Raw genomic sequence first — 23,608 nt, 5'->3', positions numbered from 1 at the left:
ACAGTTAATACAAATATGTTTGTATATATATGTATGTTTTAGTTATGCCATTAAAATATTTTAAAATGAAGGTATGGTGATTGCTTTTGCAAAATCTACTTACACTTCCTTCCTTTGCAACAGTTTTTGACTGGTTTCCTTTGCACCTGAAAGAATAGACTGAAAGGAACTCTGAAGAAAGGTTCTGCATTATCTCTCTGATTATGCATAGGGGAATGTATTCTGCATTATCTCTCTGATAAATGCATAGGGGAATGTAAAGGTGGCAAATATATGTTGTAATGAATGTCAGTAATCCATTTTAGTGGAATTTCAAGTCTGGGAGAAGTGGAGCTAGTTCTGGTAAACAAACTCCAGATGGAGAGAACAGAAAATGTGAAGAGAAATGGCACTCAGAGGGAATACCTCCAAAATATAATTAAAGGGGCACAATGATCCAAGCAAGATGAATAAGCCAGTATCTTACTTGCAGTCTTGAGACTACTATGATATCTGGGGGTTTTGAGGACTTGAGGTTATAGAAGTTTCTCAAAATAAAATTCAGCTGCTGTTTTAGCAGTGTCATTTAGAATTGAGATCTGTCGACACTTAAATGCTATTCTTACTTTATGACAATATTCCTACATCTTTCACTTATTTTTTGGTGATCAGTTAATATTAATTTGCATATAAAACTATACTCTCCCTAGTTACAATATCAGAATTAGACTGTAAACCGTCGCATTGCATTAGGGTTTTTTGGCATTGCCAACCAAGTATGATAAAAATTAGTGGAATAAGATTTATCTACTGGCCCAATTATGCAACTAGCTATTCCTTTTAATGCTGTATATTTGCTCATTATTGTGTATTTTCCTCTTTTCAGCCCTGTTTGATCACTGTGGAACTTGGATCTACAGCATATGAAAAACTTACAGCTAAGCTCAAAAATCCAAATTCATGGATGCAGGACCCGCCTCAGGAAGTATATGAGCCTCAGGGTGGCTGAAGACATAGCTTACTGTAGTAAATGCTCTCTGTTGCTTGCACTCTTCTTTAAATATGTATTACTGACCATGAGATTAAACTTTTGACCCTGCATGTCTATTCCACAAATGGACAAAAATCATTCCAAAATGTGCACTCAGCTGACAAAAGTTAGGATGGAGTCACTGAAGGTGAACTTAGTAGACGTCGAGAGCTTAGGAAGAGGTAGAATTGTTTGCTGCCATTTTCCTTCTGATTGTGGTGCTTCTGAGTGCAGAGCAACTGTGGAAGATTTAAAAGCAGTAAAATGATGAGCACAGCGGCAGCTAAGGTAAGAGCTGGGCTGGGCATGGATTGAGGAGATGAGGAAGAGATCCTGGAGCCACGGTCCTGCCAAGAGAATCACCGTGGAGTGACTCATCTCATGAGAGGGACTGACATGGAGATGGCATTTCCAGGAACAACTAAAGGAGATTTAAACACTCTCCTAGGGACTGCTGGTGACCAGAAGTGCAGCAAACAGGGCCAGCAAACAGGGATGAGGCAGTTAGCTTGGCAGGCAGTTTAAGCAGGCAAGGCAAGGAAGCTTTGTCAACTCAAGTGATTTACCTCACTTGGTTGTTGTCACCCTCACAAAAGGAGCTGACTACGGTATCCCCTCAGGGCAAAGGTAAGTACTTCTGCACTCAACAAGAAGGAGGCGGCAAGTCAGACAGAGCTGCCACAGGAACATGCAGCCACCCATACCTCAGGCTGCAGAGAATGTCAGAGCCTTTTGCTGGTATGGACTGGCAGTAGATAAAACAGTTGTGTGATGTGTGAGCACGTGGACGACCTGCTCAGTCTGGTAGTAGAGCTGAGAGAGAAGGTGGAAAGGTTGAAAAGTATCAGGGAGCTGAAAAGGAAATAAACTGGTGGGATCAAGCTCTGGCCTCCTGGAGACAGGAAAGGCCACCAGAAAGAAACCAAGATCAAGGGATTGCTGTATCCTCCCCTTGCCTGACTGAAGAAGGCAGGTCCAGGGAAAGAGATGAATTCAAGAAAGTCTACACTCAGGGTGGCATGAGAAACACCCCCTTACCCATCCCATCTTCCCAGATGCCTCTCTTCCACAGGCAGGAGGCTTTGGATGTGGACTGTAATGATCTGAGGAACAGGGAGAAATGGTAGGAAGTTCCTGGTGTAGAAGGAGGAGGGTCCCTACTGTGACCACCCCACCCTCCCAGGTTCCCTTGCAAAACAAGTATGAGGCCTTGCAAGTGGAACCAAACAACAATACTAAGGGAGGTGGTTCCACTAAGTTGGAGGTGCCACAGAGGATAAGTCACCCTGCACCCTCCATCAAAACAGCTCCGCAAACAAAAAAAAGTGGGTTGTGGTCATAGGAGATTGCCTTCTAAAGGAAACAGAAGGCCCTATATTCAGGCCTGACCCACTTCTTAGAGAAGTCTGCTGCCTCCCTGGGGCCAGGGTTAAAGACATAAAAAGGAAGTTTCCTGTCCTGGTTAGGCCCTCAGACTATTATCCCCTAATAATTTTTCAGGTAGGCAGCGATGAAACTGAAAAGAGAAAACTAAGGACAATCAAGAGAGACTTCAGGACCTTGGAACAACTGGTCAAGGAATCAGGAGAACAAGTAGTGTTCTTCTCTGTCCCCACAGTTGCAGGGTATGAGAAGCAAAGATGCAGGAAGACCTACCAGATCGATAACTGGCTGTGGGACTGGTGTCACTAGCAGAATTTTGGGTTTTTTGGTTGTGGGTTGGCTTACCTGGCACCTGGCCTGCTAGCGACAAATGGGATGCACCTGTCTCAAAAGGGGAAAAGGATCCTGGGGCAGGAGTTAGCAGGACTTACTGAGAGGGCTTTAAACTAGATTTGAAGGGGGAAGGGAAGGAAACAAGGTGTGGCAGAGGCATACCCAAGGGTGACATGCCAGCATTTGAGGGTACTGCTAGTGAGGCCCTTCAGTCTACCATCCCAGCAGAGGTAGAGGATAGAGAGCCATGCGGTAGGAGAAACACAAGGTGTGGAGGGGTTTTGATAGATAAAGATTTGTTGCTGAATTAGTCAGGCTCAAAGGAATCTCAGGGCCTCTTAGAGAAGCTGAGAACAGAATCTGCTGTGAGAGAGAGGGGCGTTCCTCAATCACCGGGGTCCTGGCGTGGTGTGAATCATCGGACGTATCATCAGTGAGACTCCAGCGCATGGACAGCCCATGATACTCATTTAGCGAATCCATGCTTGGAGCGTGGACGCGTGATTAGAATATAGTTACGTATATAAGGAGACTTGTTTCTGTAATAAATGGTTTTAGCGTGATTCACATTGAATCGACTTGTTTTGCTGAGTCCTTATCTCGTTCCTACAACAAGGGTTATTGATGTGTCAGAAACCATGGAAGCACTTGAGGCTGACCACAAAGGAATTAGGGCTTCTCACCAGAAAAAGGTGGCGAGATCAATAGCCCAGCTGAAGTGCATCTATATAAATGCAGAGTGTGTACAACAAACAGGAAGATCTGGAAGCCATTGTGAGGCAGAAAAACTATGATATAGTTGCAAATGGTGGTATGACTTTCATAACTGGAGTGCTGCATTAGATGGCTATAAACTCTTCAGAAGGCTTAGGTGAGGAAGGAGAGGAGTTGGGGTAGCCATGTATGCTAAGAAGTGTTTTGATTGTCTGGAGCTTAAAGAGGGTGATTATAGGATTGAGTGTCTATTGGTGAGAATCAAGGGGAAGGGCAATAAGGCAGACACCCTCGTGGAGGTCTGTTACAGACCACCCAACCATGCTGAAGAGGCAGATGAAATATTTTGCAGGCAGCTGGGAGAATTCTCCTGATCACTAGACCTACCAGATGTCTGCTGGAAATACAACACAACAGAGAGGAAGCTGCCTAGGAGGCTCCTGTAGACAACTTCCTGACACAGCTGGTTAGTGAGCCTACTGGGGAAAGTGCCCCACTGGATCTGTTGTTTGTAAACAGAGAAGGGCTCGTGGGCAACGTGTCAGTTGGAGGTCTCCTTGGATATAGTGTTCATGAAATGATCGAGTTTTCTGTTCTTGGAGAAGTTAGAACAGTGGTCAGCAGAACTGCTACTCTGGACTTCGGAAGGACAGGCTTTGACCTGTTCTGAAGGCTGGTTGTCAGACTCCCTTGGGAGGCAGTCCTGAAGGACAAAGGAGTCCAGGAAGGTTGGTCTCTCATCAAATCTTAGAAGCACGGGAGCAGTCTTTCTCTGTGGGCTGAAAGACGAGCCGGCAGGGAAGAAGGCTGGCCTGGCTGAACAGAGAGCTGTGCTTGGAAGTTAGGAATAAAAAGAGAATTTATAACCTTTGGAAGGAGGGGCAGGCTACTCAAGAGGAATACAAGAATGCCATGAAGTTATGCAGGGAGAAAATTAGAAGGGCCAAAGCCCAATTAGAGCTGCACCTGGCTGTCGCTTTTTAAAGACAACAATAAATGTTTCTATAAATATATTAGCAACAAAAGGAGGGCTAAAGAGAATCTCCATGCCCTAATGGATGTGGGGGGAAACATAGTGATAGAAGATGAAGGGCAGGGGCTGAGTTACTAAATACCTTCTTTACCTCAGTCTTCAGTAGTCAGAACAGTTGTTCTTCAGGTACCTGGCCCCATGAGACAGAAGACAGGGACAGGGAGCAGAATGAAGCCCCAATAATCCAAGGGGAAATGGCTCATGGGGCCAGATGGGATACATCCAAGGGTGCTGAGGCAGCTGGTAGAGGGGATCACTAAGTCACTTTGCATTATTTATCAGCAATCTTGGCTAACTAGGGAGGTCCCTGTTGCCTGGAAGTTGGCTAACATGATGCCCATCTACAAGAAGGGCCAGAGGGAGTATCCAGGGAGCTACAGACCTGACAGCCTAACTTCAGTACTGGGGAAGGTTACAAAGCAGATCATCCTCAGTGACATCACATGGGGCATGCAAGAAAACCATGCAATCAGGCCCAGTCAACACAGGTTTATGAAAGGCAGGTCCTGTTCGACCAACCTGAACTCTTTCTACGACAAGGTGACCCACCTAGTAGAGGGAAAGGCTGTGGATATTGTGTAGTTAAACCTCAGCATTCTCCTGGAGAAGCTGGTAGCTCATGGCCTGGATGAGTGTTCTCTTTGATGGACAGAGAACTAGCTGGATGGCCAGGCCCAAAGAGTTGTGGTGAACAGAGCCAAATCCAGTTGGCAGTCAGTCAGGAGTGGTGTTCCCCAGGGCTCAGCATTGGGGCCAGTTCTTTTAAATCTCTTTATTAATGATCTGGATGAGTAGATTGAGTGCACCCTTAGTAAATTTGTAGACAACACCAAACTGGGTGGGATTGTTGATCTGCTGGAGGGTAGGAAGGCCACACAGAGGGATCTGGACTGGCTGGATCGTTAGGCTGAGGCCAGTTGTATGAGGTTCAACAAGGCCAAGTTCCGAGTCCTGCTCTTGGGTCACAACAACACCAGGCAGCGCTACAGGCTTGGGGAAGAGTAGCTGGAAAGCTGCCTGGTGGAAAAGAATCTGGGGATGTTGGTTGACAGCTGTCTGAATATGAGCCAGCAGTGTGCCCAGTTGGCCAAAAAGGCCAACAGCATCCTGGCTTGTATCAGGAATAGTGTGGCCAACAGGACTAGAGAAGGGATCATGTCACTGTACTCAGCGCTGGTGAAGCCCCACCTTGAATCCTGTGTTTAGTTTTGGGCCTGTCATCATAAGAAGGACATTGAAGTGCTAGAGAAAGTGCAGAGGAGGGTGACAAAGCTGGTGAGGGTCTTTTCCAACTGAAATGATTTTATGATTCCGTGATTCTATCAATAATTAAAAATACAGTTTCTGTGACAAGTAGCATTGTTTTTCCAGTGAGCAAATGACTGTGATTTACTCATGTTGTAAGATCTATCACCAGCAGTGCTATTGCATGTATGCAATACAGAAGAAAGGTAATTTTGTGCTCACTGAGGCACCCTGAACAACACTTTATTAAAATGAATTCTACCCCCAAAAAATCTTTATGTTCATAGATGTAACTTATTTCAATTTATTTGGATAATCAGGTGAATACTAGAAAAAAATGATACACTCCAAGCTGAAGCCCCAAGCCAAGTGGAAACAAAACCCACAAATAATAATTTAAAAAAGCAAAACAGTAAGTCCTAGCAAAAGCTTAAACCTCGTTCTGCAAGATTTGGATTTTAATTTTCTTCTGCAGACTAAACAGGATCACAGCTGTTTTGGAAGATAGGATCAGCACAATCTTGCTAAAACAGGTAACGGGATTGAATTCTGAAAAATTAGCAGACATACAGAAGAAAGTGAGACAGTTTAAGTAATATGTGAGTGTGAAATACATAAAAGTATAAGAGGGAAGTTGTCTAGATAGTTGTATTGCAGAGTAACATTCAAGGATTAAAAATTAAGAAAGAAGACATTTATTCAGATATGCTGTATTAGGGTTATCACATACAAAAAATGAAGGAAGATTGCTCTGATCTATCACTGGCTCTGCCAGAAGTTAAGTATATGGTGTATGTTTTCTGAAAGAAAGAAGAAAAAAATAAAGATGCAGTTCAATACAGGTCAGAATACAATATTACAAGTCTGGGAAAATAAAATCATAGAATAGTTTAAGTTGGAAGGGACCTTCAATGGTCATCTAATCCAACCCTCCTGCAATGAGCAGGGACATCTTCAGCTATATGAGGTTGCTAAGAGCCCTGTCCAGCCTGACCTTGAACAATCTTTGTGATTGTTTGTGGATTATGCCGCAAAGTTAACCCTAGATTTACATCTTCATTTAAATCAAGAAACTGAATTTATCTATATATTTCAACTTTCTTTGTATCTAAAATATAACAGATTGATCTGTATTTAGGGAGGGCATGAGTTCAGATGGTATGGAAAGTAAATACTGAGTTCTGATTTTGTTGAAGTATCTGATAAGTCTGGAAGTGAAAGATTTATTAGGAAGTTAATGAGCTTGTGATTTTGTGATTACTTTGTCTAAAAATAGCAAAAAGATAGTACAATTCTCTTTTTTTTTTTTTTTAGATTGCACATTTAACAAATTCTAGTGTGAGATGTGGAAGGCAAATAGGCAAATGAATTAAAGACAGTACTGAAATCTTCCCCTTGCTGCCTCATCTTTCATGTCTTTTTGAATAGAATACTTTTCTTTTTTGGCAGTTTTTAAGCAAATAAAGCTTTTTTGTGACCTGAACTTTCCTGGGTGAATAAATGGAAAATCAACATTCTGCTGGATTGTATAGATTATTTAAACAGGCTTAATTAGATTCTCTTATATGACAAAAAAAGAATATAAAAATGAAATGTAATGTGGTGAAGGTACTGTACAATATCATTAAACAGAAATAATGTTTGATCAGGAAAATGACATTGCCATGATTAGTATTTGTTCTGAAATAATACACACAGAAAACAAACTGGCTATAATGTATGAGTTGTTGTCTGCAGCCTTTTGAGCAGTTGGGCAAATTCATGTCAGAATTTCATCTGTACTGAAAGTATCACACCCCCCCCCTTTTTGTGTGATAAAACTTGGACTTTTTAAAGAGCAAGTACTTAACTAGTAAGGTTCATGGTCTTTTGAAGCCAGCTTTATGATGTTCTTTCTCTATAGAACAATTTAATTAGATATCAAAATGTCACCTGCAGTGAATAAAATCCCTAAATACTTAAGTTAGAACTGTGTGTTACCTGCAGAAATGAAAGGCAGTGATACTTCTATTTTATCCTGTTGCTTTAGAGACTAAGAGGAAAAATCACAATACTTGTTTACCACAAGAGGAAAACTGTTGTCTAACTTATGATCTGAGTCATTATACATTCATGGAAGAATTTCTATGGGCTTCACTGAGACTGGGATACAATTTCAGGAGTTTTATTTTAGCAGAAAATACAGGATAATTTCAGCAATTAATGTTATTAATGATTATTAATGATTACTGCTATTAAGGGAATTTATAAGAATTTGCAGAAAAGTATTTTGAATGTAGAGAAAGTTATAATTTTTTCAGCCAATAATGATAATCTCAGCAGGGGAGGGAAGCCACATCTTCCTTGGTTAATTCCTTCTGCTATGTTGGTTTTTTTTGTATGTGTGTTTTGTTTTGTTTGTTTGTTTTTATTACAGTAAATAATCAACATTAGGGTCTGTTACTGGACATTGCAAGAACTGAATGGAATCAAATGATTGTGGGCAAAACTTGTTTCAATGTAGTTCTACAATAAACCAGCACAAAAAGCCATTCAAACAGTGGAAGTGGTAAACTAACATGTTTTCCCTTATGGTTTAAAAAATTAAACCTGAAGTGTTCATTCTTCTGAGGGTGTCAGGAGGAATTCACATACCATTCCACCAAAGGCATTAGCGTAATTCTTCATGCCCAGTAAATAAACAATACTATCACCCACCCATCATTTAGTACAGAGCAGGCAACTGACTTTTAGGGTTGTTGAGAACTGTAAATTCTTTAGAAACAAGTCAGTCAGTGTTTGCTATTAGGCCTTGAGACAGGCTCTGGTGTCAAAACTTGTGGAAAAAAAATATCTGTCTCAACAGAGCCTCAAGATACATTTTAATAAAACAAATAGCTTTATAATAAAACAGAATAATAATGTAATTTTAAATGCTTGTTAAATTGTCTGCCACTTCAAACAAATGCTGACATTTTTAATCTCATTCACATTTTCTGTATATATTAATTATAGATGTGATTTAACAACCAATAAATATAGACCCTAATAGAATTTTTGTTGGGCTATGAGTGCAGAATAGGTGTCATTGTCAATTAGAGGACTTAAAAGAAAATATTAACATTTTAAAAAATCCAGAATATTTTTCTCCATCTTGAAAAGTTCTAACCTGTTTTAATTGCATTTATTTTCTCCTTTTAAAACTTTCTAGATAAAAGCTGCATTTCAGACTAAAACCTGTGGCTTAGTTTTTACACAGCCAAAAAGGAAATGGACAACACATCCACAAACAATTCAATTCCTGTTCCACATACAGCAGCAGGAGTGTGAGGATCAGTGTGTCTGATGCTGAGCATCAAATTCTCTCTCGTGGCAGAAAGAGAGACATGCTTTCCTACCACCACTATGTAATTCAGTACAACTGACCGATATCAGTATGCGATTGGAAAAGTTCATCAAATCGTCCTGGAAACTAGGTGAGGAAGAGGCGTACATGACACATCCCAGAGGCCAGGAAATGGAAGATATAAGATGTGCTTCCTTCCTGTGATATTTTTTTTTTAAATACATTTTCGTCCTGCCATTTGCGTTGTTTTATTGCAGCTGCTGTGTTGATACACCTCCAACAGATTTCCTGTGGCCTTTCTATTTTCTGTCTTTTGTTTTTCTTCCAGTCTAGAATTTTAATTTATATGTGGGCAGTCTTAAGCAGTGTTCCCAAATCCATTGTGTGTTCTGTATCAGTGGGAGCTGAACAGGCAGGAACAAGGACTGATATCCCCAGAGCTTGTCTGTGATGCTCCACAATTTGAAATGCCCCCAAATTTGCTTTTTCTCCCCTTCTCTCAGCAGTACATGAACCACATTCCCATGCTAATCATCTGCAAACTGCAAGTTGTTTTCCTTGAACTAGAACCAGACCCATAAAGTTAAAATGTGGGTGGAGTATTCGGTGAAATTAGCTGTCAAAATCTATTTGTAAACAATCATTCAGTCTGTAGGGTGACTTTGCAGCCCTTAGGCATGATTAAATAGATCGAGCTTTTCTCTTGCATTTCATGCTACCTTTTTAAGTTTTCCAGAAATTGCTTTGTTTAGGGCCTGTGGTTTTGCACAAAGTACCTTTTTATTCTGTGTTAAAAGTAATTTAAAGCAAACACTGCCTAAGAAAGGAGAAACTAAATTTTCTTTTTGATGGTTTTCTCTTCACAATGAATAACAAGAAGTTAATAGTGTCAGAACATGTATGCAAAAACTTTAAATGAACCCATCCAACTTGTATCCAGTTGATATTCTTTCCTCTCCATCAGTCTTGGGTGTTTTTTTGCAAATCCTCTAACCGTCAATATTTTAATGAGACTGTTTATAGCTAAAGGAAACCACAGATTAGATCAGATGCCACTGGGAGTTTGTAAGATCAAAGCTTAAAAATTCATATGTCTAATACTGCTAGGTTGCGCTGAAAAAAGAGAATTCCAGTAAAATAAAAATATTGACTTATCTGCAAGGCACAATATTTCCTATCTATTTTGCATAAAACTTTTAAGCTTTTTTTTTTTCTGTAATTAGTATTATATTGATTTTTATAAATGATATAATGGATACATTTTAGTGAAAAATCTTGTCTAGTTTTTGTTTATTGACAAAGAGCTAACAACAGTCCTCTGGCTGAGTATACTGTTTAAAAGTATTATGAAACCTGTATTTGTAGCAGATTAATAGAGCTTCTTTGTATTTTCAGAGGTGAAATAGTAAATCAAATATTTAATCACTTTCATTCTTACTAGTGCTGATGTGTTTCTGGAAATTTTTATCTGTATCTTCTTAAAAGTAACCTGACATAACCCTCAATTCTTATAGCTAATTTTATATATACAGTAAGAAAGTCATAGGAAGTCCTCTTGTATTGTAATAAGTTTGGTTTTCTTAAACGGATTTTTGCAGTCATATACTTTAAAATAGTTACTTGAAAATCTTGGATTATTCATCCAGGACCATGAAAAAGTAATTTGGTAAAGAACAGAAAATTCCTAGAACTGCTCAGACTGTGAAATGCAAGTGTTCTTTCATACTATACGAAGCTATTATAATTTTAACACAATCTGCTGCAAGGAAAGTATGAAATAAATGATTACAAGTTTTATGTACAGGGGACAACCTGAAATAGCAACACTGAAATGTGATTGAAAAGCAATGGTATTATATAATTCAGTAATATTTTAACAAAATGTAAAGGCAGAATAGAGTCTTAAACTATTCTGAAAGGGGAAGACATAATAAAAAAATCCCTCTTATTTTCACTATTTTCTGTCATATTGCAGTGTATTTCTAACTTATTTTCTACCTTTCTTTCTTTTATTTGAAATAAATTAGATGTTTGTACGTATAAAATTAGACTTAAATAGGCTTTCTGCAGGTAAGAAAAATGACCATTCTCAGCAAATTAGTTAAATATGTCACAAAAGGAAATGCTTGTAGAAAACATTTCATATTTCATAATGCATCTTTTGAAGAGTTTCCATGCCGAAGTAGAATAAAAAAATTACATGCATCCTCTTTCTTTTTTTCCCCAAAATTTTAACCATTTCAGGATCTGAAGATAATCTGTGACTCCTTTTCATAGAAGGAATGTTTTAAAAATTCTTTGTTCATGTTTGAAATCTATGAGAAGTATTAAAGTTCCTCTCAATATAACTATATTCTATGTTTTGTTTTGTTTTGGTTTTGTTTTTTTCTTTTAATCAAAGTCCTTATAAAATCTCTATCATTATATTTTTTCCCTCTAGATGTAACTTTGATAATTACCTGTAAAACCAGTGAAATCGGTTATCTGATTACAGAAATTAGCAAGGCTGGATCCCAGAAACTGCAGTTCTCTATTCATCTGCTGTAGGGATCCAGTAGGATTCTTCTTACTACAATGCTTCTCAGTTCCAGTTTGAAAGTATCAAGTTTGCTTTATCAGTTTTCTGCTACTGACTTTGACCAACAGCTGTAGCAGTAGATGGATAACACAATGGACATTTGAACATTTAAAAATTACACGTGTAACTAACATATTTGATGCAGACTATAAAGTCATGATAGTAATTTTTAGCAATCATTGAAACTGTTTAAAATCACACTGCATGCAGAAGTTAATTATATGTAATTTGTTATATTATTTTTCACTTAAGCCATCCTGTTAGCTGACCAAAAAAGTTGACTGTTGCCAATACTTTGTTTTATCCAAGAACCATCTGATAAAAAAATGTGTGCAATCATGTATCAAATCCAGAAACCTCGATTTAAGTCTAGATATTGGATGACTAAAGTAGAAGCATTAGGATACTTGTCTAAAGTCATTAAATAAAGCTTTTACAATTTTTTTTGGGGGGTCTTTATTCATGACCACCCGATATTTCACTAATAAGAAGGGGTTATTATGTTTTCCATTATCTACTACTCTTTCAGTTTGTTTCAAGTTCACTGTATGGGCAATCCATTTATTCACCTGTTGTTTTTTCCTTTTTGTAAGGTCATGTTCCATGTTAAATTGCTGCAGTCACTCAACTAAATCAAATGTAGTTCTATCAGGCTGTTTGGAGGATCAATGTTGTAAGGCACCTGCCTTGACAGCATTAATTCCTTATTCTGTAACACCAAGTTTGATTTCCCTTTACAAATTCAAACTCACAAAAACTGACAACGTGTTTCAATATTGTAAATCACTAATAGTGCACTGAGGACCTTTGTCCTTAATGATTGTGATGAGGAAGTGAAAGGCATTGGATGTTATAAAACGCTTCATCTAATTCCAGCCTGGCAGTTTGGAAATAAAATTAGTTACTCCCTGCTTGCTTTCCTGAGACCTCAAGTCCTGTATAACTATGGGGTGGGGGTGGGGCACAGAGGTAAAACATTGATTTATGGCAGTAACTGGCAGAACTGTGTAGAAGGAATAGAAGAGCTCTATGCGTATGTGCATCTTGATGAAGCGATAAGTAAGGAGTGAAAGATTCCTGATAAATTGAGCAGTACAAAAATAGGGTTAAGTGAACATTTGTTTCAGTTCTGCACAGCTGTTTCTGCAGATCATGTTCCTGCTCCTTAATATTCATTGCTAGCAAACACTCATGCAGAGAAGTTTTTGTTCAACATGAATATTTAGGAAATTACTGTTCAATGTATGAATATTTAGTTTTACATGCAAAAACCCCAGCATTCATGAACAATTTTATGGGATGTTATTTATCATTTACTGTTCTTCTCATTTATAAGTTTCATTCCGTCAGTCAAAAAATAACAAAACTATATCGTTTTGGCTATCACATGAAAAAAATTGCAATAGGTTATTCTTTGTCTAATCTTGTAAAAGCGCTGTTTACAACAAACTTATTCACAAATCTAAGATTTTTGCTTTTGAAAGCAAATTGTAGAAAAATACAAAATTTCAGCAAATTCAATACATTTACTTTAATACTGATTGACACACATAGGCAATATAAAAAAATGAGGATATTTTAAAGAATTTATAAGCCCAAAGGTAAGCATAAAATGGTTCAGTTAACCTATTTTATCCCCTTAAAACCAGCGGTTTTAGATTTAGTACGAAGAAATATCTCAAAGGTCAGATATTTATGTTAACTACTGACTAATAAAATGACCAGATTTTTCTCCCAGGGAAGTTGAAATTTTCATTAAAAAGTATTAAGAAATAATGTACAGAATTATTGTGCCAATTAGTATCAATGGACATAAAAAATAACCTAACCTGTTTTTTTTTCCTCATTGCTTAAAACACATAATATAAAAATATTTTTAGAAATGTGTTTAGATTGGACTATTAGATACCTAATACTCATAATTGCACCATGTTGATTTTCCAGGGTCACCGTCTCTGTGTGCATGAAGCCAAACAAAGGTGGCAGGATGCCTGTGTAGATGAACAATTAACTCCTGACAAAACGCAAACACAGAAAGGAAGCAAACAATAAGTGGAGGCAGGGACAGGTGATCCAGGAGGAATATAGAGGCACTCTCCAACCATGAAGGGATGGGGCTAGGAACACTTAAGTCCCTAGTGGTGTATCTCACAGGCAGTTACTGGCTCCAGTATTATTTAACATCTCAATTAAGTACATGGATGATGGGACGGAGTTCACCCTCGGCAAGCTTGCAGAAAACTGGGAGTAGTGGTTGATAGACCAGAAGGCTGTGCTGCTCTTCACAAGAACCTTGACAGACTGGAGAAATGGGTTGACAGGAATCTCATGAAGTTCAACAAAGGGAAATGCAAAGTCCTGTAGCTTGGCTCATAGACGCCAAGTTGACTGTCATCCAGCAGTGACAAATAAGGTCAACAGCCTCCTGGACTGCATTAGACAGAGTGCTGCCAGCAGTTGGAGGGAGATGATCCTTCCCCTCTACTCAGACCCAGAGAGAAACATCTGGTGTGCTGGGAGATACTGGAATGAGTCTAGTAAATGGCTGCAAAGATGGTTCAGGGCTTGGAGCACCTGACACCTGAGGAGCACAGAAGGCTTAGACAGGATTTTACCAATGAGTATAAATATCTGATGGGGAAAGTAAAGAAGAGGAAGTGAGACTCTTCTCTGTGGTGCCCAGTGACAGGACAAGAGGCGATGGGCAGACACTGAATCAGAAAAAAATAATTTATACATAAGAAAACACATTTAACAGTGTAGTAGGTTGATCAGAGAGGTTGTGGAGTGTTTATCCTTGGAGATATTGAAAACCCAAAAGGAGCAACCTACTCCAGCTGACCCTGCTTTGAGGAAGGGGTTGGACTAGATATTCTATAGAAGTACCTTGCAGCCTCAACAATGTTGAGAGAGCAAAATATTTTGCTCTCATAAGACTAAGTCATCACTTCAGTTGCTAAAACCAGGCTAGTCTGACAAATCTAAGACAAATGAGAGATGATCTGAAGCTTTATCTACCCTCCACGCTAAACCTTACATTAATGTAGATTCAGATTAATTTTGATAAAAGTAATTAACTCCCGCACTGGAGTGGGGAAGATCCAGCATCAGTCTCAGTGACAAGACTGTGGAGCAGTGCAACTGTACCAGGTACTATGGATGTTCCTGCTATGCAAACCTATGCTAACGTAAAGAGATGCTGAAAACTCCTCCTTTCTGAACTTGATGTTCTTATCTTATCTCTCAACATACTGATGGGTTCAGCACTCTCTCCTCTCGTGTTTGTTGTGCATTCTCCTGAAACTGTGGTAAAACAGTGCTAAATAAGACATAAAGTAAACCACTCCAAGCCAGTGTTTATTAATTTACTATTATTTGACTTTATCAATAGTTTCTAATACCTTTACTTGTAACAAATGGATTGAATATGGCTCTCTACTTCTTCCAAAAGGCTACCTTTTCTGAAACATGCAACCAAGAGAAGAGGATGAACAAGTTCTTGGCATTGTGAACATTGTTACTGTCAGGATTTGCCTCCCATATTTCAGCTACCATATGCCTAGGAATAGGAAAGCAGAAAGCTCTAACATATATTTTGAATTGTGCAGATGCTTTTACTAGTAGGCAATTGCCTTGATAGTGATGAGCACTGGTAGATTTTGGTATAATGAAAAACATAGCAAGGTTTATCTACATTATTTTTTTTAACAAATACTTCTAAAAGTTCTAAATTTCTTTCTCGATTTTAGGTTATATAAAAAGATCAGATAAGCAAACCAAGTGACCTAGTTTAGTATTCACATCAGTTACAAAATTTTTCATATTTGACATGATATGTACCTACAAATATATGGGCTGTGCATATATGTGCGTGCATTTAATACTCCATTATACTCAGATTTTTAGACAAGAAAACCCATACAAACTTTGCATTTCAGATTAGTGAAGACATACGATCACTGTATGAGTACTTAACCAATACAGTAATACTATCAGTACTGTTAAATTGTTTGATTTACTGGTCATTCGATTGCCTTTGTTTTGAACCATGATAGTTACAGTAGTTAGACCAGTGAATGCAGCAGGGTGACTGCTGTTATCTTTCAGGAACTAGTAGCTTTGACATCTTGTTTTGATATACCACTAAAAAAAAAAAAAAAAAAAAAAAAAAAGAGATAATCTTAAAAAATTACTAGAAAGAAAATAGAGTGACATGAAGCTATCCTTCAGCTAAAAATAGAACCGAAAGACAAGAATGAAACATAATCAGTCTGATTTTGCAACAGTTTCTAGTTTTATAGGTATGTGTGATCTATTCTTTTCCACTCTGGCTTACTGTTCCGTGTGAAAGCTAGACCCTATAGAATAGAATATGTTGCTTGCTCTGTCACATTTATAAATAATGAAAAATAACATGGCAAGGATTATTAAGCAGTGTAAAGCAAATAAAACGATGGAAGCAGAAATATCAAGGTATCAACATTCTTTCTGAACAGTTATTTCTATGAATTATGCTGGTATAGCTCAGTACATCTCTACTCAGTAACAGGCAGACTAACAAATTTGCTGTTTGAGCTTTCACTTTTGCTAAATGGTCTCTTGGACAGAGCAAGAGTGTAATAATGATAAAATAATCATAATCATCATAGAAAATCCCTACATTATTTCTCCTTTAACTGAAATCCTGCCCTTTTTATGATACACTGAAATACTTATTTAGTTGACTTCAATATATGATATGCAAATATATTTCAGAATGTTACTTACAATATTCATTTTATTTAAATAGTAGTTCCAATAAAAATGTTAATCAAGAGAGGATTGCAATCCCCTCCAAAATTAAAGCTGTAGCAGAATTCTGGAAGTAAAAAACAATCATGTACTACCATCCACCTAAAAAGCATGGAAAAAAATAAATTGCATGTAAAAATGTTAAAGTGAATTTGTCATTTTTTTTCCACATAGCAGCATGAGTGGGAGAAATCTCCTGGAATATGTAGTCCAGTTCTCTGCTGATGTACTTCCCCTATTAGCCCCTTCTTTTTGGCAGCTGTGTCTCGCCCTATAGTGATACCCTCTCAACATTTAACTCCTGATTTAGATGTCTCTATTCTGTCTCATGTTCCATCTCTTTGTCTTATATTCAGGATCCGTTGCTCACTTTTTCCCCCCTCCCTCTCCCTTTGCAGACAGCTGTCACACTGACAGTGCAGTCCTTCTCTCTAAAGTCATACAATCAGATTGTCTAGAAAGTCCTCCTAGTTTAACATGGATCGAGATTAGGTGTAGTGGGTGGTCATAGCCAGCACTGCGGAATTGTCATTGAAGGTTTACTACCAGTACAAAACCAAGGACACCACACATATTTGTCTTTACCCTTGCATTAATATGCAGTTAGAGAGGAGTTTGTGAGTAGAAAGACCATTAGAGTGTCTCACAGAATCACAGAATATTAGGATTGGAAGGGATCTCAAAAGATCATCTAGTCCAATCCCCCTGCTGGGGCAGGAACACCTAGATGAGGCTACACAGGAAGGTGTCCAGGCAGGTTTTGAATATCTCCAGAGAAGGAGACTCCACAACCTCCCTGGGCAGCCTGTTCCAGTGTCTGTCACCATTACTGAGAAGAAGTTTCTTCTCAAATTTAAGTGGAACCTTTTGTGTTCCAGTTTAAACCCATTAACCCTTGTCTTACCATTGGTTGTCACCGAGAAGAGCCTGCCTCCATCCTCATGACATTCACCCGTTATCTACTTATAAATATTAATGAGGTCACCCCTCAGTCTCCTCTTCTCCAAACTAGAGACCCAGCTCCCTCAGCCTTTCTTCATAAGGGAGATGCTCCACTCCCTTAATCATCTTCATTGCCCTGCGCTGGACTCTCTCCATCAGTTCCCTGTCCTTCTTGGACTGAGGGGCCCAGAACTGGACACAGTATTCCAGGTGTGGTCTCAGCAGGGCAGAGTAGAGGGGAAGGAGAAACTCTCCTTACCTACCAACCACTCCCCTTTTAATACACCCCAGGATACCATTGGCCTTCTTGGCCACAAGGGCACAGTGCTGGCTCATGGTCATCCTGCTGTCCACCAGGACCCCCAGATCCCTTTCCCCTACGTTGCTCCCTAATAGGTCATTCCCCAACTTATACTGGAACCTGGGGTTGTTCCTGCCCAGATGCAAGACTCTACACTTGCCCTTGTTATATTTCATTAAATTTTTCCCCGCCCAACTCTCCAGCCTGCCCAGGTCCCGCTGGATGGCAGCACAGCCTTCTGGCGTGTCAGCCACTCCTCCCAGCTTGGTGTCAACAGCAAACTTGCTGATAGTACACTCTATTCCCTCGTCCAAATAATCGATGGATATATTGAATAATACCGGCCCCAGTACTGACCCTTGAGGCACTCCACTAGATACAGGCCTCCAACTGGACTCTGCCCCATTGACCACAACTCTCTGGCTTCTTTCCTTTAGCCCGTTCACAGTCCACCTCACTACCCGACTGTCCAGACCACACTCCTCAGTTTAGCAGCAAGGATGCCGTGGGATACTGTGTCAAATGCTTTACTGAAGTCAAGGTAGACCACATCCACCATTCTGCCATCATCTATTCACCTCGTTATGTCCTCACAGAAGTCAGTGAGGTTGGTGAAACATGACTTCCCCTTGGTGAAGCCATGTTGACTGCCCCTAATGACCCTCTTATCCTTGATATGCCTTGAGACATATCACCAAGGATATACCAAGGATAAGTTGTTCCATCACTTTCCCAGGGACAGAGGTGAGGCTGACCGGTCTATAGTTACCCAGGTCCTCCTTCTTGCCCTTTTTGAAGACTGGAGTGACATTTGCTTTCCTCGAGTCCTCAGACACCTCTCCCGTTTCCCGAGACTTGGCAAAGATGATGGAGAGTGGTCCAGCAATGACCTCAGCCAGCTCCCTCAGCACCCATGGGTGCATCCCATCTGGACCCATGGATTTATGAATGTCCAGATTGCCTGATTGCTCTCTATCCAGTCCTCATCAAACAAGGCAAACTCCTCCATTGTCCTGACTTCCTATGGAGCCTCAGGGGTACAGGGCTCCTCAGAATAGCTTCCAGCAGAATAGACAAAGAAGACATTCAGTAACTCTGCCTTCTCTGTATCTTCTGTCACCAGGGCACCCATCTCGTTCATCAGTGGGCCTACATTGCCTCTGGTGTTAGTTTTATCTGCCATGTATTTGAAAAAGCTCTTTCTGTTGTTCTTGACCCCTCTTGCCAGGTTTAATTCTAACGAGGCCTTAGCTTTCCTGGTTGCCTCCCTACACCCTCTGACAACAGCCTTATATTCTTCCCAAGTGGCCAGCCCCTCCTTCCATGATCTATCAACTCTCCTCTTCCACTTGAGCTTACCCAGCAAACTAGCCTTACCCTCCATACTAGCCTTATGTCAGATTGAAGGAGGAGATAGTCATGCAGGTTTAGCAGGGTAAACTCAGTTGTGTAGGGACCAAAAGGAACCAGCAGGCATCTGAAGCCAGAGGGAATCATAGCAGATAGAGCAGAAGTAGGATGTCACAGACAGATTTGTTTCGTAAGTCAGCACATTCGCTGCAATTCACTACACTGCATGTTGGTAGGGAACTCCTGAGAAGACTGGAAAAAAATCCCACAGTAACTGCTCTGTGACCAAACTTTCTCAGGTTCAGAGGTCTACATGAAGTATATTCAGTTCAACATAGCTATCATGCAACATTATTATGATCTCTTGTGAGAGGGGTTTATCCCAGCTCATGTCAGGAGTCCCACTAAGTCACACTGCCGTTGGCAGCCAAGTCCCTGATTCCTTACAGCAACATCAGCTGATCACTGACACCTGATCACTGACACCAGCCAGTCTAAATTTCCAGAGTCCTGTGCAGATTAATCAACTCTTTCTGCAAATGGATGTAAGAATAAAATTTCTTGTTGGCTGTGCAAGCCTTTGGGTTACCTTCCTTGCTCATAGGACAATCATTAGTCATTATTATTTTGATTTCTGTTATTTATATTTTGTCTTGTTTGTTTGGTTGTTTTTTTTTTTTTTTAATAAATATTATCTAATTTTCTCTACATGTATTCTTAGTTTTCAGGTTTCTGAAAATTTCATTTTTATTGCCACTCTCTTTGTGACACCCTATCCTGCTAAGGTACAGCCGATGCATAGTGTCTCAAAAATACTCCAGTTTACACTTGCCAGTGGTCTACTCACCTCTTTGTCCAGCACCTTGTGTTGCCAGACCAAGAAATCACATCCTTGCATCCTAGTGGATACAGAACTGCAGCAGAAGACTTACACCTGAGATGCAGGTTTCCACAGTTGACGATCCATTCCTTAGTTTCAGCTCCGGACTGTTTGGTGATTGACAGTCTGGCAACGATAGCGCGAACTTGGAAGTAAAATAAGTTTATTTTAATGAGGTTGGGAAAAAAAAAAGAAAAAAAACCACAAAAAACAACTGCTTTCTTTTGAGGTAGAAAAAGAAAAACATAGTATTCATTTTCTTTTAGTTCTTACTCTGGCTTGGTTTCAATATATTTTCAGTGTTCTCCTCTGCTAGTGGAATAACAAGTCACCTATCTCTAAAGTCAATTCAAACATCTCCCAGGAAATAAGCAGCAGTCTGTTAGATAAATTTCAGTCTTTTCTTGCTGAGAAGCATACTGCTCTAAGATGAAGTCTCTCATTATATCCTTTTTTCTTGGACGACCTCTGCTGAATGGAAGTTCAGCCCTGGGTATTCCTATAATCTCCAACACTGGAAGTGATTTCATAGGGCATTATCTCTCGTCTCTTGCACCGCACTGCTGCAGTCACCATTTCAGTCACTTGCCATAATTTGAAAATTCATTCAAAAGAGCCAGGTAAGTTTAACTGTTAATTGACTGCAAAGATTGTATATGAATTTCTCCCTGACAAAAAGGTAAGTGAGGAACATTTCCAACATCTCTGAGTATAAACTGATATATACATTTTTATAGCTGTAACCTCAGAACACTAGCTTGAGATAGGGCTTGATATCATTAACAAAAAAACCTTGAAGGTAATTGTGCTTGGAATAGGTGACATCTAAACACAGCTTTAGATACAGTCAGAAGGATCTTTAAAACATAAATGATTCATTTTGGAAATACTTTTTTAAACATTTGCATGAAAGCACAGGTGATAAAGCTGCTTATGATTTTCCGAAGCTGTGCCTTCAGCTGTAACCCAGTCTTTTGGAGCATACCATTATAAGTCCATTCATGTTATTACATTACCTTATTACTACTAAATTATTACTACTTTTCAAGCATAGTCTCAGGGTATGGTAGGAAAAAAAAATATCAGAATGATATATTTACTTCAGTGATCATCAAAACCAGACCCTGTATTTAACACAAAGAAAGACAGCTGCCATCTAAGATAGTTATAATGAGGTCATTTGTTTGCCTCACAAAAAAATCTGATCTGGATATTTACTTATTTTTCATATATTTGTCTGCTTAAGTATATATATATATATATATATATATATATGGGGTACATTGTGTTAATGAAATAAACTCAATAAACTCATGGAAAATGGCATCCTTATTTCAGTGAGAGGCTCTACATAGAAGAATCAGTCCAGAGTTAACTTGAATGGATCTGGTGCACAATTTCAAATGCTTGTTGGCATTTTTTGTTTGCTTTAGATATTTATGAAGTTAATGCTAATAGGTTTCAGAGTTAAGAGTAAGACATTCCATTTCAGATCAAAGCTCATAAAAATCAGTGAATTCACAGATCATTCATAAGACTTAAAGAAGATAAAAAGTGGCTGTACACTTATTTTTCTCACACTTTTCACCCCAGTAACTATTGTAAGAACCTGTGAAATAGGCAATGATTTACCAGATTATAATGAGTCGAGAGCAACAAAGCTGCTTTCCTTCTTATCTATCAAAATATTCATTCCCTTCAACATATCTTGTCCTGTCCACAGTTTATGGATCAGTAATTACCAGGACAAGGAGAATGCCTTGTCTTCTTGATACTGTCTCTTTCGATTACTACTGCTTTTTTCTAGTCTATCCATAAAATGTCCAGGACATGCATATTTCAAAGAAGATAAACAAAAACTTTGGTGTGTAAGCATCAGTATAGTAATAGGTATTAGAATCCTACTGGATATAAACTGCTTGTTAATTAGAAAGACTGCAAACTCTCATACAAAAAGAAAAAAAAAAGAATGCATTTGAATTATCTCATTCAAAATGAGGAGAGTGAATGCACGTACCAAATATTAGATAGGTACTTAGTTCTTCCAGGTGTCAAAACCTGAAACCCTGTTGTGTCAGGACGCCAGTGTTGCTGTGCTGTGTTCTGCATGTTGAGACCAGGGGTTGCAATCGCAGCATGAAGGCAAAAGAAGGTTGTCCAGTTCTTATTGTATCAACAGGAGCAGCATGACCAAGACATGAACTAATACCTGAGGTAGGGGCTGGGGGGCTACGATCTCCTGTTTCATGTTCTAAACAATTCATATACTGTCTATAATGTAATGAAATGTAGCATGACTAGGTAAATGGACAGAATCTCTCTTTTTTTTTTTTCTTTAATCTAGCTCTGTAGAAGCAATAGCATCCTTGCTATTAAGTAATTGATTTCAGTACTAGTCAGAAATCCATATTGCTCACCAAGTAATAAATATGGTCAAGTAAATAATGCTGGTGATGATGTAAACAATGACATTCACTATTTGATCTTAATAAGCCCACAGGGTCAATGAAAATTTGCTGAAAGATAAATCATTTCCAATTTACTAGCTAGTAAAAAGAACCAAAACAAAACAAGAGTGCAATAAAAATGAAAGAAGACAGTTAAAATCTTTTATAATCTATTCTTCAATTGATCTGTTGTTTTCAGTCAATGGTTGAAAATAAAAAGAAATAGAGTCAGAATGTGCTACTTGGTTAGATTTTTTTTCCCTCAGTTTTGAATTTAGTGTCCAGATTGATTTTATTTCATCTTTTGTTACATATTTCTTCTAATTAAAAAAATATTTTTGTAGTTAAATCCCAATTAGAGTAATATTATTAGACAAGTAAACAAAAATACAAAACCTTTGTTCCATAATTATAAAAGTATGTTTTTAATATTAAGAATAATTATTTCAATATTCTACCTATCAAATTTGTGTAACACTTGTAGGAAATAATGTACCATAAATTTATATATATATGCACACACTTGCACACACTGTATATATGTGTATCTAATATTCACAAGAACACAGGCATTAAGAGAATACTGTAGTTGAGCTCTTAGAGGAATTCAAGAAAACACATAAACCCATCTACTGTAATTTTATTAACAGTAGTAGCATATTTACCTGCTTTTATTCACATAATAAAGTGTGGCCTGACATGTGCATACAACTTGTACATCTTTGCAGATTTGGGTGGGATAGGTAAAGCTTATTACTGAAGTGGAAAAAGAATTAGGTCTACCTAGACAAGGCAGCATCATATACAGAGACTGCAATGATCTTTACCTTCACTTGCAGGTTGAAAACATTTGGAAATATCTAATAAATGCTACAGCCATTTTGTGCAGTTTTAGGTGCATCTAATCTTTCTACATACTAGAATACTCACCTTCTAGCTATCATCTCTTTTCCTAAGGATATCATATCCTAATTTCCATACCATAATTTATTTTTACTTTCTCCTTTATTTAAGTTATATTTCAGAAGAAAAAAATGCATAGGAATAACCAGTGCATTTTTCCAGCTTTAAAAGGGAACCACCATGGTATTTTAGTCAAGGAATTATTTGCATCTTATTGGCATACAGAGAGACAGGTCAGACAGCCTGACTGGGATGCTTGGAAGTCTCCTCATGAGAAGGGGCTTCAGTTGCATTCATAAGGCCTCCTGCTGAGGTAGGATTAGCTTTTCTACAGGAAACATAGAGAATTATCAAGTCACAATAGACAAAAATGA

The sequence above is a fragment of the Columba livia genome, chromosome 1, assembly GCF_036013475.1.
Source record: "Columba livia isolate bColLiv1 breed racing homer chromosome 1, bColLiv1.pat.W.v2, whole genome shotgun sequence".
In the NCBI taxonomy this organism is placed as follows: Eukaryota; Metazoa; Chordata; class Aves; order Columbiformes; family Columbidae; genus Columba; species Columba livia.
Note: the sequence above shows the minus strand (reverse complement) of the source record.